This window comes from Lacerta agilis, chromosome W (genome assembly GCF_009819535.1).
Source record: "Lacerta agilis isolate rLacAgi1 chromosome W, rLacAgi1.pri, whole genome shotgun sequence".
Taxonomy (NCBI): Eukaryota; Metazoa; Chordata; class Lepidosauria; order Squamata; family Lacertidae; genus Lacerta; species Lacerta agilis.
The window spans coordinates 1,926,562-1,938,015 of record NC_046330.1 but is presented as its reverse complement, the minus strand read 5'-3'; positions in this window follow the sequence as shown (position 1 = coordinate 1,938,015).

Sequence of the window (11,454 nt, the reverse complement as noted above, 5' to 3'; positions counted from 1 at the left end):
GACAAAAGCTATCAGCCCTTCAGGGTCCAATGCATCCAGCCTGACGCTCCCCAGCCGCTTCAGAGAGGCTCTCGCCTCCGATTCAGATGGTGTAGGTTTGCACTACTGCTTTGCATGTGGCTTGGGCAATGTCATATGGCGGCAGGTGTCTTGGGAAATGCAGGACTTTCCCGTCACAGGGCACCCCAACCTTTTTAATGGGCGTATCCACATTGGTCCTTGTTGGTTGTATTGATTGGCAGAGTGTAGTACAGTGGTACCTCAGGTTACATATGCTTCAGGTTACATACGCTTCAGGTTACATACTCTGCTAACCCAGAAATAACGCTTCAGGTTAAGAACTTTGCTTCAGGATAAGAACAGAAATTGTGCTCTGGCGGCGCAGCGGTAGTGGGAGGTCCCATTAGCTAAAGTGGTGCTTCAGGTTAAGAACAGTTTCAGGTTAAGAACGGACCTCCGGAACGAATTAAGTTCTTAACCCGAGGTACCACTGTATTAGGTGGGCTATCTGCATATCTAAAGCTGCTGGACTCAAAAGTACCAAAACAGCCTTTGGCACTCTTCCTAAAGCTTGGGCTGGCCAAATGCTTTTGGGAATCAGATTTCCTTATTCTTTCTACCTGCAGCCCAGTGTGTGGGATGGTGGTTGTGTGAGGGTCTTGTTTATGTTTTTGTGATGTTGGCATATTCTTTTCTAGGACACTCGTTTTAGCTGATGAGAATGAAACCTTGTTCAATTAGAATCCCAGGAGAGTTCAGAGGCCTTCAGGTAAAAAGACCCTTAGATGCAATGTTATGCTGGCCAGGGTGGTGCACTGGTTAAGCTGCTGTATTTAAACTGGAGAGATCCATGTTCAGATCCTAACTCAGCCATGAACCTTCTTCAAAGGAAGTTTGGACAAGCACCTGTTTGGGACTGTCAGATCTCCCTGGTGGTTGCTCATGAGTAACCAAGCATGAGTCCCAACTGTCTTTTAACAGTTTATTGGTGCAGACTATTTACAGTGTGGAGAAACAGAAAAACATGACTGTCCTAGTCACTAGCAGAATCCGGGAGTGCTGGTTTCCGGCTGTGACCCCAACAAAGGAATTTCGGCATCCCCAGGTGCCTCCTCCCCATCTCCTTTTGACCCCCCCTGCGCAACTGGGGCGACTGAAGTGGCGTGCTCCCCTCTAAATGAATGTTGTGGGAGGCGCTGGGGCTCTCAGCGACATCCTCAAGCTGCTGCCTCTCCGGACTGCTGGTTCCCTGCCCTTCCCCACCAGAGGAGGAGTCACTTTGCCCGCTGGGAGATGTATCACTGCTGAGGATGTGTTGGGGCTCTCTGTACATCAGTGAGACCTCTCGCGGGGCCGAGTGCAGTTCCCTGACAGGGACAATCCTCTTGGATGGGGGGTGGGGGTGGGGTGGATAAAGGGTTGGGTTTGGGTAGTGATTCTGTGACCTCTTGGCTCTGTGATGCTGAAAACGGTAGCTCTCTCTTCTCCTGACCTATTTCTGTCACAGAATACACAAAGTCAGTGATTGACCTGCGACCAGAGGAGCCTGTGATTGAAAGTGGGCCTCTAGGAGACAGAGGCCCACATTCCCTTCAGGGGAGCTAGGTGTCAGTGGTAGGTAGGCCCAGAAGCAAAAGTGGGCAGAGCAAAAAAAGAAGAAGTTAATTTTACCTTTATATAGTAGGCTAATTCACCAGAGACCCCCAGAGGACACTGAACGTTTTTAGGATGGCATGCCTATGGCAGAGCCATGCAGATTTGCCTCCTCCTGTAGAAGCCCCCAACTGTCCCCCAGACTGGCTGTACCTGTAGTGCTCACAGGTGATGCTGGTTTAGTGCTCTTAAAGCCAGAACCTGAGATTTTGGGTTTTTTCTTGTGCATCAGCTCCCATTCCTTCCCTCACGCTGCTGACACTGTTTAGGTAGGAAGGGGGAGATTTTCCTCCACCTTAAAGGGTGGCATTTCTTTTCTTCCCCTTACTGGTGATGCACCTTGTCTTCTGCCTTTTTCAGGCCTTTCAGAGATTCAGGTTACTGAGGATTCTGCTGGAGTGCAGGTAGACCTCCAAACAATGTACTCCACTGAAGCAGTGTGGCTTGGGGAGAGGGGGTGTGGCTTGAGATTTCCCACACAGGACCTCCGGCGAGGACGCCATTGCGGGCGGTCGAGGGTCGTTTCGGCAGCAAGACGACCCTGGCCTGTCCCGGGGGTAGGAGCTCCGCTACCGCACAGCGGGCTCCGCCAAACCGCGGGTCGAGCGTCCCGCGGCACGGGCTCTCCAGCGGGCCCACTATGGCGCTGAACTCTTCTCCCGTTCCCCTTGTAAAAGGGGCGCGGGAGTGAAGGGACAACGGCGCCGGGCTGTGGAGGCTATGCCCCAACCGGGCAGGCGAAGTGGCGGCTGCCGCCTGCAATGAGCGTGTTGTTCTTACCTGATTTGAAGGAAAAAAAGAAGAACCCTGTAAGCCGTGAGTACGGAGTTAATTGGATCTAAAAATTCTACAATTGGCACTCCAGGAGGAACGTCAAAAGGAAGCCCGTTCCTCTCTTTGCTGAATGAAGAAAATAACAATGTTTCTAGCTGCTGCTGCTGCATTAGCGGATACAATGTCTCTAAGGAGCTTTTTGACAAGCGAGATCGGCTGAATCCCTGTTAGGGGAACTAAGATGTTGGATATATTTCTTCTTTGAAGTTGTTGGATTATAATCTTTTCACCCTGATTTGGGGGGAAATGGCGGCTGAAACTTGTGGCTAAAGATGGAAAAGTACTGAAACTTGATACCCTCTGCCTACTTCTACCATGCTTGGTTTCGTTTTTAAACTGGCTTTAGATCCGGGTATGACCCATGAACAAAGGATAATGCTTTTGAAGTTAGAACTGTTAAACCAGAAATTAGAATTGTTGAAGCAGAATGTTGAGGAAAAGTTTTATGCAACAGGAAAGACTCTTGAGAACTTTGCTAAACTGGAAGAAAACCTTGCTAGGGAACTTGAGGAAATATTTGAGGAACAAAATATAGTGACTATGCAACTCCAAGAAGATGGAAAATCCTGTTGGTGTGAGAGACCCAGGGTTGAAAGACAATTTATATCCGATTTCTGGGGTGAGAGCCTAGAAATGAAGGGAAAACGACTTTTGAAATCGCAATTTGAAGATGACTGGAATTCTGAAATGGAGATGCTGGAAGGTGATGCTTTGTGTTCCCTGGAGTTCTCTGCAAGGATGTCTATGGACTGCGTTCTGACCTTTGGCTATAAAGAAAAAGAGGACATTCTGGACAATGATGTTGGAGGGAGGTGGAGAGATGTCTGGTGGGTGATCCCGAGATGGCGAAGGAAAATGGTTAGAAGAGGGATAGGGTGAAAATATTTAAAATATAACTAGGATGGCTCATCATGGCACCCTGAAGTCAGTGTGTTAAGAATTTATGATTTTGAACTAGTGAAGAGATATGTGAATTGATTATCAGCAGCAGTTTAAGTAAAATAAGATGTAAGATTTGATTTAAGAAGTAATATGTTGTATTATGATGTAAGATTAATTATTAAGAAGTTATATTTGGATATTTTGATGGTAATAGATTTAAATTTTAGAGATGAGAAGTTATTAAAGTAAATTAGTATTGGAAGCAAAGGAGAGAAAATGGGGGAAGTCCCCCAAGTAGATTCAAAACAAGATTTTTTAATTAGTGAAAGGAATGTTGGTATTCCAGTATAGGTTTGTATCTTTGTTTATTTTTGTCTTTGATTGTTGTATCTGTTGATGTTGTATTTGTTTTACTGTATTGTTTTTTGTTTTGTGGAAAACTAATAAAATCTTTGTAAAAAAAAAAAAGAGAGAGATTTCCCACACAGATGTTACAGAAGGTTGTTCCAGAGTCGAATACTGAGAAGTACTCTCTGCGTCCTGGGGATACCGGTATTTGATGTAGTAGTAGTTTTAGTGGACTTCCTTGAGTCTAAAAAAAATATACCATTATGGGACATAAAGGTGGGTAGCCGTGTTGGTCTGCCATAGTCGAAACAAAATAGAAAATTCTTTTCAGTAGCACCTTAGAGACCAACTGTGTTTGTTCTTGGTATGAGCTTTCGTGTGCATGCACACTTCTTCAGATACCTAAAGGGACATAAAGGGGGAGGCAGTTCCTTAAGCAGAACCAGCCCAATCATAGAGGCAACCCTCACAACCACCTGGGGTGCTGAACTTCCAAGAGCTCCTGCTGTGGCTATGTCAGTATTTTGGTGAAAGAACCTCTGTCTTTGGTTTTGGAGGGTGGTGCATAGATGCAGATTAGCAGCTCATTTGGCTGGGTGGTGTTTCATTTCATATGACACAGTCAAGAGAGCCTTTTGACCTCCAATGGGCACCTGGAGGCATAGGCACAGCTCTAAAAAGAAGTGATGGTATGCAAAATAAAGATGTGCTCAATAGTTCATAATAAAACAAGACACTGGAGGAGGGTGGTGATGAGCTGGAGGACTTTTGAACTTGATTGAGCCAGCAATCTTGAGCCAGCAGTCTTCCCTTTGGGAAGTTGTGCTGATGCTGTTTAGGATGAAGCCCAGCTGTTTGTGTTTACTTCTCTAGGAAGAGGAAGAGGAGGACATAGACAGCCTGGTAGAGATTCACTGAAGGACAGCCAGATGCAGCATGTGTAGCGGTACATCCTCGGTGGGTCCCAGTACCAATGCCTATTGCCTAGGACTCTTTTGAACAAGGGTGGGGAACCTGTGGGACTCCAGCTCCCATCAGCCCCCAGGCAGCATGACCAATGGTCAAGGTTGATGGGAATTGTAGTCCCAGCAATCTCTAGAGGGTGACATGGGTTCTCCATACTTGGCTTACAGAGCATAATGTTCCTTCTTCTGCATTCCTATCAAGCCCAATATATTTATTTATTACATTCTATTTACACACAAAAAATGTCTACACCATCAGCATTAAAGGGGGGGAATAGATCGTGGTGTGAACAGCACAAAACAGTGTTGTACATACAGGTTAACATAGGGTTAAGCCTGGCAAGGATGTGACGTCCCTCACTGGATATATACTGCTGATGTCTTGAAGCTATTGTACTTTCTACTTTCGTTATCAGTTTGCTGTATGGTTTTTCTGCTTTCGGTTTCGTGTGTCTGAGCACCATGTTACAGGAGTGTGCTCCGGGCTAAGCTGTAAATAGTTTATGAATAAAAGTAGTTTGTAGACAAAATACTACAGACTCCAGAAGCATCATTCTTTGGGCCGAAGCTGCGCTGCTCTGCTCTGCTACACAAAGAACTGCTCTGCTGTGAACTGTGAGTTTAATGCGCAGGAGGAAGCGCGTGGACCCAGATAGTAAGCGTCCGAAAGCAGTCCAGTCTGCAGCCGCTTATCTAAGTAATTAATTATGCTACAAACAGACAATAGAATTTCATTCATAAAGCAAATGCACCATAATTCAGTGGGTCAGCTTAATATGTCACAGGAAAACTGCCTGATGCTGAGTCTGACCACTGGTCTATCTTGCTCAGTGTTGTCTACTACACTGACTGGCAGAAGCTCTCCAGGGTTTCAGACAGATATTCCCAATCCTACCTGGAGATGCATGCAAAGCAGATGCCTTACCACTGAGCTACGGTTCTTCCCCCGTTAGCACAGCTGGATTAAGATAGGTGATCTCCAGGGTAGGGGGCTTCTTTTCCTCCATTGCTGTCAGATCACTCTTCCTATCCATGCAGGAAGTGGTGGAATTCAATGATGGGTTTGAAACTAAAAACGAAAGCTGTGTTGGGACCTTAAGGATGAACAGATTTTTAAAACAGCATAAACTTTCAAGGATCAGAGGCCTTTTCACCTCCTGAAAAAATTATGCTGTGCCAAATTATTATTGTTCTAATTATTTATATACCACTCTTCATCACATCAAGATCTAAGTCTTTTAACTGCCCTGTTGTTTTGCCACAACAGACTGAACACTGCCCCTACTTTATGGATGGAAATGTAGGTTGAACATTTTGGTTAAAAACCTTTCGGAGTTGGTTACAGTAGCTGGTCTGCACGTGCAGCAGAATCTCATGGTGACATTGGCTGAATATGAGCCAGGAAGGCAGAATTCAATGGATGGTAAACAATGCTTTTTCTTTTCTTTTCTTTTCTTTTCTTTTCTTTTCTTTTCTTTTCTTTTCTTTTCTTTTCTTTTCTCAGAGCACTTTGGGAAGCATGGTCAGTATCTACAGCGAGGCGGGCGACTTTGGCAATGTCTGTGTTACGGTAGAAATTGCCTTCTCCCTGAGCTATGAGCAGAAGGTGCAGACCCTCTTCATCCACATGAAGGAGTATCGCCAGCTGGCCTATGCTGACGAGGCCAAGAAGTGCTGCAACCCGTGAGTGTGCATCGTGTTGTGCTGGATGTGTGGGGAGGACGGAACAGGGGACAACCTGTAGGAACAAATTAAGTGGGTCAGTTTGGACATGGTACAGATTAGTAGCTGAGGAAGCTTGACTATAGTTTAGAAGTGTAATTGCAGCATCAGTTGCTCTCCCTCCTAGAGATAGGAGGTAGAAACCAAAAGCAGATGACCAGTTGTAAACCATGTGTTTCCTAGATTTATTTGAAAGCTCAGCTATGGGCTAGGTTTGGTTCCAAATTAGGGTGAATGCAAACCATGTGTGTAGTGGGGTTTTTTTTAATGTGATGCCTGAAATTGAGTTCTGGTGTGTCCATGTGTACTTTTTCATTTGTTGTATAGTTTTAATTTAAGAGGGATCAAAAGCAGGTGTAAAAACGCTTTGAACGAACGAACATATATTTTAATCAAACACTCTTTTAGCATGGTTAAATGTGGGCTGCTTTTGGGACAAAATTGCAGTGCTGTGCTTCCAAGACACAAAAGTTAGGCAAGAGGAAGTGTGTACAGCACCCTCAAATGCATTTTTGGATAAAGGCATTTTTTATATTTTATAATATGTGTCACGGCAACCTTGCCTTTGGTGTTGCTGTGAGATAACAGCCGGCTCGTTTCTCGCTTTTGAAAGCGTTTTATTATCCTTACTAATTACAGAGCTATAATTCACGTCTGCATCCCATTACAGCAAACATCCTAACTGCTATCTTCCGTTTCGCGCCTCTTCCAGCACAATAACCTCCGGGTGTTTCGGAAGTGACGCGTGAATTTCTTCCTCTTGCTTTTGCTCCCCTCCCCCTGTTTATTACTGACGTCAGCACTCCCCCTTTCTTCTGGCGATACCTCTAAGAGATTGCTGTCATCATCGTCGGACGTATCTGTTGAGATTAATGGGCCCGGTTCTCTATACCTCGCCCCCTCCCCCTGCCTGTCTGTTTTGCTGCTTTCCCTCACTGATCCTCCTCCCACGCTCCTCTCCCGATCCAGGCTTGTCTCCGTGACATCCACTCCCTCCTCCAAGCCCCCTTCCTCCCCGGAGTCGCTGGACTCAAGCGGATGGTGTATGATCGTGCTAACATTCTCCACTTCCCCGTTCCCATGCTGCCACTGTTCCGTGCGCGGTGGAGTGACAAACCCCAGGAAGTCTGTGTCCTCATTTTCATCCAACTCAAACACCGTCTTCCACTGTTCCGTCGTAAAGGGTGCGAATGACACTACCTCGTCCACCTCCTCCTCTGACCAGTCTGGATGGGGTTCCTCTGCCTCCTCCCCTCCTCTGGACCCTTGGTCCCCCATGCCCTCCTCCTGACGTCCCTGCCAACATTCATACCCCGGTGGGGCTGGCTTTTGTGGGTATAACGCATGGAATTCAGCCTTGAGGTATTCCTCCTGAATATTATCATGGCGCATCCATGTGTTGTTCTCGGGGTCCTCCCCTTCCCAGGCTACCAAGTATTCCACCTGCCCCTCCCTCCACCAGGAATCGAGGATTTCAGTGGCCTCATTGCCTGCCCCCACTTCCTCCACTGACGGCCCTGTTGTCACCCCCCCCTTCCCTTTGATAAGGGTGCCCTTCCCTGTATGGTGTTAACAGCGCTCTGTGAAACACGGGGTGAATTCTCATGTCCTCAGGCAACCTCAGCTTGAAGGCTACGGGATTGACCTGGCCCACTACCTCGAAGGGTCCCAAACGTCTGTGCTCTAACTTCCTGCACCTGCTTCTGGTGGGCAGCCCCCTGGAGGACAACCACACCCTGTCCCCCACCCTGATGGCCTCCCCCTCCCTCTGATGCTGATCCGAAGCCCTCTTATAGGCGTCTTTGGCCCTGTCCAGCGTGCTCTTGAGTTGCTCGTGCAGTTGGAGCATCTCCTCCGCAAAATTTTCTGCCGCTGGCACACTCGGGCCCCGGTCCTCTCCCCTCGGGAACGACTTTGGATGTCCTCCATAGTTCGCAAGAAAGGGTATCATCCCTGTGGAAACATTAACTGAGTTATTATAGGCAAATTCCGCTAAAGCTAGGAACTTTGGCCAGTCCGTCTGTCGTCGGCTAACGTAGCAACGTAGGTACTGCTGCAGTATAGCATTGGCCCTCTCTGCCTGTCCATTCGTTTGCGGGTGCCTGGCCGTCGACAAGTTGAGTTCCACACCCAAGAGCTCCATGAGCTTGCGCCAGAACCGCGACGTAAATTGGCGGCCTCTGTCGCTCACGACCCTCGATGGTACTCCATGCAGCTTGAAAACGTTGTCTACAAACAACCTGGCTGTCTCCTCTGCCGACACCGCCCTGGGACAAGCCACAAAATGGCACATCTTGGTGAGCATGTCCACTACGATTAGCACTGCCGTCTTGCCCTTCGATGCCGGCAGATCTGTCAGGAAGTCAATGGACACCATCTCCCATGGCCTCCCCGGGGTGGGCATGGGATGCAACAGTCCGGCAGGGGGTCTATTGTCACTTTTGACTCGTTGACACAAATCACAAGCTTGCACGTAGCCTTTGACGTCCTCCTGCACCCCTGGCCACCAGAAATCCCTGGTGACCAACTGCAAGGTCTTTTGCTGTCCCGGGTGCCCTGCCGAAGGGCTATCGTGCAGTTGCTTGAGAACCTTAGCCCTCAAGTGATCCCCCGGAACATATAATGCTCCCTTGTAGAACAACAGTTCATCCTTGGCTACGAAGCCGTCTTCCACCCCTGTACCTTGTTGAAGGTCTTTGAATTTCTGCTGCGCAAACGCATCTTCCCTAGTTAGACGTCGTATGAAAGACTCTTGATCCCTGGCTCCAGCGCACTGCCATCGGCTGGGTGGCATCACATGTCTCTCCTCCGGCACTCCCTCGTCCTCTAGGTACTGCGGCTTGCGAGACAAGGCGTCCGCCCTCGCATTCTTGTCCCCCGGGACATAATGGATCCTGAAATCAAAGTCGGCAAAAAATTCCGCCCATCTGAGTTGTCTCTGGTTGAGCACTCTGGCTGTTCTCCAGTACTCCAGATTCTTGTGATCCGTGTAGATCTGGATCTGATGGCGGGCTCCGATAAGGAAATGCCTCCATTTTTTGAGCGCCGCTACAATGGCCAACAGCTCCTTATCCCAGATGGTGTAGTTGCGTTCCGATTTGCTGAGTTTTCTCGAGAAAAACGCACAAGGTCTCCAGTTGCCTGCTCCATCCTGTTGCAGCAGTACCGCTCCTACCGCCCTGTCCGACGCATCAGTCTCCATACGTATGGGCCGCTTCGTGTCGAGGTGCAGCAGCTGTTCCTCCGAGGCGAATACCTTGCGTAACTGCTCAAACGCCTCCTGCGCCTCTGGAGTCCACTGAAACTTCTTCTTAGTACTCAACGTGTCGGTTATCGGGCTAGTGAGCTGCGCAAAATTCCTGATGAACTTGCGGTAGAAATTGCTGAACCCAATGAAGCGTTGTACATCTTTTCTGGTTTTGGGTGTTTTCCAATCCAACACTGCCTTTACCTTCTCCCCGTCCATTGCCAGGCCTTTGTCCGACACCCTGTACCCCAGAAAGTCCACTTGCTGGACATGAAATTGGCATTTCTCCAGCTTCGCATACAGGTGATGCTGTTTCAATTTCTGCAACACCTGTCTGACATGCTGCTCATGCTGCTTCTCATTGTCCGAATAAATCAAGATATCGTCCAAAAAACATACACAGCTCCGGTACAACAAGGGACCCAGCACATGGTGCATAAAGGCTTGAAAGGTGTGTGAGCCCGCTTGTAATCCAAATGGCATCACTGTGTATTCGTAGGTGCCAAACGGGGTAAACATAGCTGTTTTCCACTCATCTCCTTCTCTGATTCTTATGAGGTTGTAAGCTCCTCGTAAGTCCAACTTCGTGAAAATTTTCCCCTTTCGCACTGCCGCCAACAAGTCGTCGATCCTGGGCATCGGAAAGGCGGTTGGTTTCGTTCGTGAATTTAAGATCCTGTAATCACAAATAAGGCGTTTTTGTGTCGTCCCTTTCTTGTCCACGAAAAAAATCGGGCTTCCTCCTACCGCTTTGGATTCTCGAATGAATCCCCTTTCCAAGTTCAGTGTGAGGAATTCCTTCAGCTCCTGCAACTCCTGCTCCGACATGGAATACAACTTTCCTGCAGGCAACTTTGCCCCCGGCAGCAACTCAATTTGACAATCATACGGCCTATGGGGGGGGCAGTCTGTTGGCTTCCTTTTCACTGAACACTTCCTTGAAATCTTCATACTGTGGTGGAATTCCCCTGGAGTCTTCCAACCGTACCGTGGCGATCCTCCCCTCCGTCTCCGACGTTTCCACCTCCATCAGGCAATTCTCCGTGCAATGCGAAGATCCGAAGGTGAGCGACCTCTGGTGCCAGGCAACGACCGGATCGTGAAGATCTAACCAACTCATGCCCAATATGATCGGCGCTCCGGACAGGTGTGTGACATTGAAAGCAATCACTTCCTGATGCCTCGAGACGCTCATCCTCATGGGCGGTGTCTGATGCCTCACTTGGCCCCCCAGCAGCTCTCTCCCATCAATTGTGGTCACCACCAGGGGAAAATCCAAAGGCAGTAAATGGATCTGGTGGGCCTTGGCGAAGCTTTCGGACATGAAAGAGGCTGAGCTGCCCGAATCTAGTAGCGCTTCTACCTCTAGGGGGTACCCGTTTGGCAATTCCAGCCGTACCATCAGCACAATTCCCGGCCTGGGCTCCCCTGGAGTCACTGCACTCTGCCGTTGTGGGGGGTTTACTTGCGTGCCGCCTGGTTGGTCTTCCCCTCTCTTTTTTCCAACCAGGCGTTGGCGTTTCCCTGCTCCTGTGCTTCCCCACTCGCCTCCTGCCCCGCAGCCGCTGCCATCCCTTGCCACACTCGCTTCTGCGAACAATTACGGGCTAGGTGTCCCGTCCTGTCACACACAAAGCATTTGCGCGTCTCCTTCTCCCCCTTGCTTAGCAGCTCTCTGCGAGGTTTCTCTTGGAGGCCTTCTCTTGTGTCCAAACGACCGATTTCCATTGGCTCTTCGGGGGGCAGATGCTGCCTGTTTCCCTGAACTGGCTGAACACCCTGGGAAGGCCTCCTGTAAGCATG